This window comes from Palaemon carinicauda, chromosome 11 (assembly GCF_036898095.1).
Source record: "Palaemon carinicauda isolate YSFRI2023 chromosome 11, ASM3689809v2, whole genome shotgun sequence".
NCBI classification, from domain to species: Eukaryota; Metazoa; Arthropoda; class Malacostraca; order Decapoda; family Palaemonidae; genus Palaemon; species Palaemon carinicauda.
Window position 1 is genome coordinate 9076667 of NC_090735.1, and position 7000 is coordinate 9083666.

A 7000-nucleotide genomic window follows, 5' to 3' on the forward strand; every position below is an offset into this window, starting at 1 on the left:
TGAACCTAATTGCGAATTTATAGATTATTTTCTATTTATCGAATATGATTAATAAAACATATTTTTATTAAAAGGCTATTTTTTTAAATTCCTATAAAGAAACATATTTCCAAAAAAATGTGGAATAAATTTGGGTGATAATAGTTTTCATTTTCAAACTCTCTCTCTCTCTCTCTCTCTCTCTCTCTCTCTCTCTCTCTCTCTCTCTCTCTCTCTATATATATATATATATATATATATATATATATATATATGTGTGTGTGTGTGTGTGTGTATGTGTAAGCGTGCGTGTATAAGAGAGAGTCTATGTACGAATCTTTTTATTTCCAAATTCATTATAAAGACATATTAAACATCAATTTCTGAAATAATAATCGGGCAAGTAATAAAAGTAAACGAAAATATGAACGATATATTTTTAATTCAATCTTCGCGATACGAATATACATACATATACCAAGGCACTTCCCCCAATTTTGGGGGGTAGCCGACATCAACAATGAAACAAAAAAAAAAAGGGGACCTCTACTCTCTACGTTCCTCCAGCATAACAAGGGACTCACAGAGTTCAGCTGGTACTGCTAGGGTGCCACAGCCCACCCTCCCCCGTTATCCACGACACATGAAGCTTCAGAATGCTGACTCCCCTACTGCTGCTACCTCCGTGGTCATCTAAGGCATCAGAAGCACCATCAGGGCCTACCGGAACTGCGTCACAATCGCTCGCCATTCATTCCTATTTCTAGCACGCTCTCTTGCCCCTCACATCTATCCTCCTATCACCCAGAGCTTCCTTCACTCCATCCATCCACCCAAACCTTGGCATTCCTCTTGTACTTCTCCCATCAACTCTTGCATTCATCACCTTCTTTACCAGACAGCCATTTTCCATTCTCTCAACATGGCCAAACCACCTCAACTCATTCATATCCACTCTAGCTGCTAACTCATTTCTTACACCCGTTCTCACTCTCACCACTTCGTTCCTAACCCTATCTACTCGAGATACACCAGCCATACTCCTTAGACACTTCATCTCAAACACCTTCAATTTCTGTCTCTCCGTCACTTTCATTCCCCACAACTCCGATCCATACATCACAGTTGGTACAATCACTTTCTCATATAGAACTCTTTTTACATTCATGCCCAACCCTCTATTCTTTACTACTCCCTTAACTGCCCCCAACACTTTGCAACCTTCATTCACTCTCTGACGTACATCTGCTTCCACTCCACCATTTGCTGCAACAACAGACCCCAAGTACTTAAACTGATCCACCTCCTCAAGTAACTCTCCATTCAACATGACATTCAACCTTGCACCACCATCCTTTCTCGTACATCTCATAACCTTACTCTTACCCACATTAACTCTCAACTTCCTTCTCTCACACACTCTTCCAAATTCTGTCACTAATCGGCCAAGCTTCTCTTCTGTGTCTGCAACCAGTACAATATCATCCGCAAACAACAACTGATTTACCTCCCATTCATGGTCATTCTCGTCTACCAGTTTTAATCCTCGTCCAAGCACTCGAGCATTCACCTCTCTCACCACTCCATCAACATACAAGTTAAACAACCACGGCGACATCACACATCCCTGTCTCAGCCCCACTCTCACCGGAAACCAATCACTCACTTCATTTCCTATCCTAACACATACTTTACTACCTTTGTAGAAACTTTTCACTGCTTGCAACAACCTTCCACCAACTCCATATAACCTCATCACATTCCACATTGCTTCCCTATCAACTCTATCATACGCTTTCTCCAGATCCATAAACGCAACATACACCTCCTTACCTTTTGCTAAATATTTCTCGCATATCTGCCTTACTGTAAAAATCTGATTCATACAACCCCTACCTCTTCTAAAACCACCCTGTACTTCTAAGATTGCATTCTCTGTTTTATCCTTAATCCTATTAATCATTACTCTACCATACACATTTCCAACTACACTCAACAAACTAATACCTCTTGAATTCACACTCATGCACATCTCCCTTAGCCTTATATAGTGGTACAATACATGCACAAACCCATTCTACTGGTACCATTGACAACACAAAACACATATTAAACAATCTCACCAACCATTCAAGTACAGTCACACCCCCTTCCTTCAACATCTCAGCTCTCACGCCGTCCATACCAGACGCTTTTCCTACTCTCGTTTCATCTAATGCTCTCCTCACTTCATCTATTGTAATCTCTCTCTCATTCACATCTCCCATCACTGGCACCTCAACACCTGCAACAGCAATTATATCTGCCTCCTTATTATTCTCAACATTCACTAAACTTTCAAAATATTCTGCCCACCTTTTCCTTGCCTCCTCTCCTTTTAACAACCTTCCATTTCCATCTTTCACTGTCTCTTCAATTCTTGAGCCAGCCTTTCTTACTCTCTTCACTTCTTTCCAAAACTTCTTCTTATTCTCTTTATATGAATGACCCAATCCCTGACCCCACCACAGGTCAGCTGCCCTCATTGCCTCACGTACCTTGCGCTTTACTTCCACATTTTTCTCTCTATATTTTTCATACTTCTCTACACTATTACTCTGCAGCCATTCTTCAAAAGCCCTATTCTTCTCTTCCACTTTTACCTTCACTCCTTCATTCCACCATTCACTGCCCTTCCTCATGCTGCCTCCAACAACCTTCTTGCCACACACATCACTTGCAATCCCAATAAATTATTCTTCTACTAACTTCCACGCCTCCTCTAAATTTCCAGTTTCTCTTACTTTCACTTCGTCATATGTCATTTTCAACTTTTTCTGATATTTACTTTTTACCTCCGGTTTTATTAGCTCTTCAGCCCTCACTAGCTCCCTTTTATATCCACCTACTCTATTCCCCCACTCTTTTTCTACAACTAATTTTCCTTCCACCAAAAAATGATCAGACATACCGTTAGCCATACCCCTAAACACGTGCACGTCTTTCAATCTTCCAAACATTGCGAATATGCGCAAACAAAATCAAGAGAAATGCAATTAAGTACTTTTCTGGATATAAATATAAATATATATATATATATATATATATATATATATATATATATATATATATATATATATATATATATATATTTATTTATATGTATAGGCCTATACATATACTGTATACACATATATACTGTGTATGCTGTATATATATATATATATATATATATATATATATATATATATATATATATATGTATATATATATACGGATTTATATATAAGAATTTATATAATATATATAAATAAATATTTATATACTGTATATACATATTTCTCTCTCTATACACACACACACACACACACACACACACACACATATATATATATATATATATATATATATATATATATATATATATATATATATACTTGAACTAAATATGAATTTTAAGACCATTATTATTTCAAAATAATAAAAACATTTATGTTAACACTATGATACGAATTTGATAATTATTAAGTTACTATCTATTCCAATCAGCTATCATGTAAAAAAAATCAATCAAGACATGAAGGAACTTGTGAACTGTTTTCTCTATCTTACAGCAGGAGTATTGATAACATTGCCTCTATACTGCATGTGTTTCATACACGATCATTTAATCTAATAATACTGTTTTTTTTTTTTTTTTTTTTTTTTTTTTTTTTTTTTTTTTTTTTTTTTTTTTTTTTTATCTGTCGCTCTCTCCCGCACTGATAACAGAATAAACCGTTTAAGCTTGCCATAACATGTTTTACTTTGTTTGAATTTTTGTGCCATTCTTCCTTTCAAGTGTGTGTATACAAGCTCGTTATATGCTGAATAAACATGACTCGCATTCATCTCTGTTAGCACTTCCTCGAGACCATTTGGAGGTTTCAGATTGTTAGAATTAGTGTGACATTCTTGCTCTCAAGTGCTTGTATGTAAGCTCGGTATCTGCTAAATAAACATGACTTGCATTTACCTCGCCTCTCTGTTAGCACTTAACCTCGGACACCTCCTTAGTTATTTACAAATGGATGTAAATGAACCGTCACGAATAAGTCTTTCTTTCACAAAAATCATTCCGGTCAATAGCGCTACTTCTCTGCAATGACGAAAGGCAGGATTAATAGGATGAATGTAAACTCGTACCTAAATCAATTCATTTGTCTTTCTATTATAACAGAGGCGTTGAGTGCCAAAGGTCTTTATTGCTGCTTGTTAATAGTGGATGCTTACAAACGGGAGTAAACAACAATTATATTCATAGCAGATATATTTATCTGTTTTGAAAGCCATTTTGAATACACAATAAAACCAAAATGTTCCAAATAACATTTGCATTCTAGAAAACCAATTAGCATATCAAACTTGACGTAAAGAATGGTAAAATATCAACACTAAACATATCCTTTCTATAAAGGAATATGACTACCAAGTCTATTATGCACGGCTTCAATGACCTTCAATGTCAGGATGCCAGAAAACATCAAATAATTAATTCAATTTATTATACAATCTTTGAAGTTTAGATGTGTTTAGGATCTTCCCTTCGATTTACCAATGTTCATTGAAGACAAAAGTCTAAATCATATTGGTATCAAATGTGTATGTCAAGTTGAATTGAGAGAGAGAGAGAGAGAGAGAGAGAGAGAGAGAGAGAGAGAGAGAGAGAGAGAGAGAGAGAGAGAGAGAGTGTGTGTGTGTAGAGGCTGCAGAATACTCTCAAAAATTTTCAAACCTTTGGCAGGAGAAGGCTTGACTAAGATGAGGAGAGTTGAAGAAGACATGGGTGATTAAACAGCATCATTATTATTATCACTATCATTACTATTATTACAACCTAAGACAAAAACCTAGTTAGAAAAGCAGGATGCTATACGCAAAAGGACTCTAACAGGCAAAATTGGCCAGTAAGGAAAGGAAACAAGGAAATAAATAGACTACAAGAGAAGTAATGAACAATCAAAATTAAATATCTTAAGAACAGTAATAACATTAACATAGATCTTTCATATATAAACTATAAAGCATAAAAAATCAAGAGGAAGAAAAATAAGATAGAATAGTGTGCCCAAATGTACCCTCAAGCAAGCGAACTCTATCCCCAAGACAGTGGAAGACCATGAGAAACTAAAATGGCGATGGAAACAAACATTGTTGAAGGAATTGGAAGACCTGATTAGACAATTAAGAAATTGTAGATTTTGAAAATGGATATCGTTTGGACGTGATAAAGTTTAGAGGAGGGATTGTAGATAGAGAGTGTTTGCGGAGGAAATAGAATAAACGTCAAGAAATTGCTTGGAAAATGGAGTTAGGAACACATGAAATAAAAAGCACAGGAATATTGCCAAATGACAAAGAAAATGTAGGAAATTAGTTTTCCGCTAAATATTCAAATTCAGCTATAAAACTGCAAAAAAAAAAAAATATAAACTTTATAAAATTTACTCTTAATGGTTTAAAGGTCGTTCATGAACGGCAGAGGCAATGAGACAGGGACAATACTCACTAACTAACCATGTAGGAATATAATCAGTGCCCAGGCCCCCTCTCCAACCAATCTAGGACCAAGGAGGGCCAGGTAACGGCTGTTAATGACTCAGCAGGTAGACCTAGGGACTTCCCCATACCCCCATTCTTAGTTCAAAAGGATGGTAAGGTTGCAGGCAGTACAAGAGACTATCGACCTTGAGCGGATCTCGAACCCCAATTAAGCAGATGACCAAGTAGGCACGTTTCTAATTGGCCATCACAACCCACTACTCAGTTCATAGTTATTTTTTTTTTTTTTTTTCCCTTTTAAATCAAATATTTTTTTGTCTTACGTAATTAATAGTACACATTAAAAAATTGCATGAATATATACACAAATGTTATGGGTCATTCTCTGAATCAAAGAATTGAAATAATATCGACGAGATTTCAGCATTGCAGTACGCCACTTACGTAACAGTACTTGCAAATATTAAGGATAGACAGAATCCACTGACCCAGGAAATCTAAAAACAAATGAATATCCTTCAAAGTATATCCTCGAAATACTGTTATCATTTTATTTACTTCCTCGATAAAGATACCATGATACAGAATACAGATAAATATGTTTTTTGCATGATTATATGATTGCAGGAAAACCTGGTGTTAGGTGCTAACAAAGAGGGGGAGGTTGAATGCTGTTAAAACTGTTTCAATTGAATGCAAACTTATATGCAAGCAGTTGAGAACAAAAATGTCATAAAAATTCAAACATGAAACACGGCATGGCAAGCTTAAGCAGGTGGTTCTGTTACCAGTGCGGGAGAGAGCAAGAGATAAAAAAAAAATAATTGCATTACAGTGTATGACCGTGTATGAAACACGAGTGGTGCAATACAGAAACGAATGGATTTCCCTTCTAGATTTCAGATATCGCTTTCCCAACGATCCAATTTCCCCATCAATGACTTCTTATGCAATTTACATCTGACCAATCCAGAGTACGTTACTATCTTCCCGAACTTTCGTGACCTGTGCTCCACGGTTTAAGCATAAGTTTTATAAAGGAAAAGTTCTCTGAATGGCATTTTTTTACATCCAATTTGCCTCTTATAACCTATGTACAGCGCTGAAGGACCCTCAGGGTCTCAGGGGTTGAAGCCTACTCATAAATTACATGCGTCATCTACTCAAAGATTCTTAAACGCAACTCTTTTCCTCCTTTCAGTCTTAGCTCCTTCAAATTTCCATGACACCACGTGTTTTTCAGTAGACGTCTTATAAACTGATACGTTTAAATCTCTATCAGAACATGTTTCGTTTTGAAAAGTATTAACAAGTAAGATTTGACGTAAGTATCATGTTGTATTTTTTCAAGCCAACATTAGAGTTTAAAAACTTGAAGCCTTTAAAATTTGAGGGGAAATGTTACACTATGAATAGAAAAAATGATGTGCACGAAAATGTAAAAGAAAAAATAACACCTAAAAAAATCAAATTGGGTTGATTTACAACCCATAGATTAACT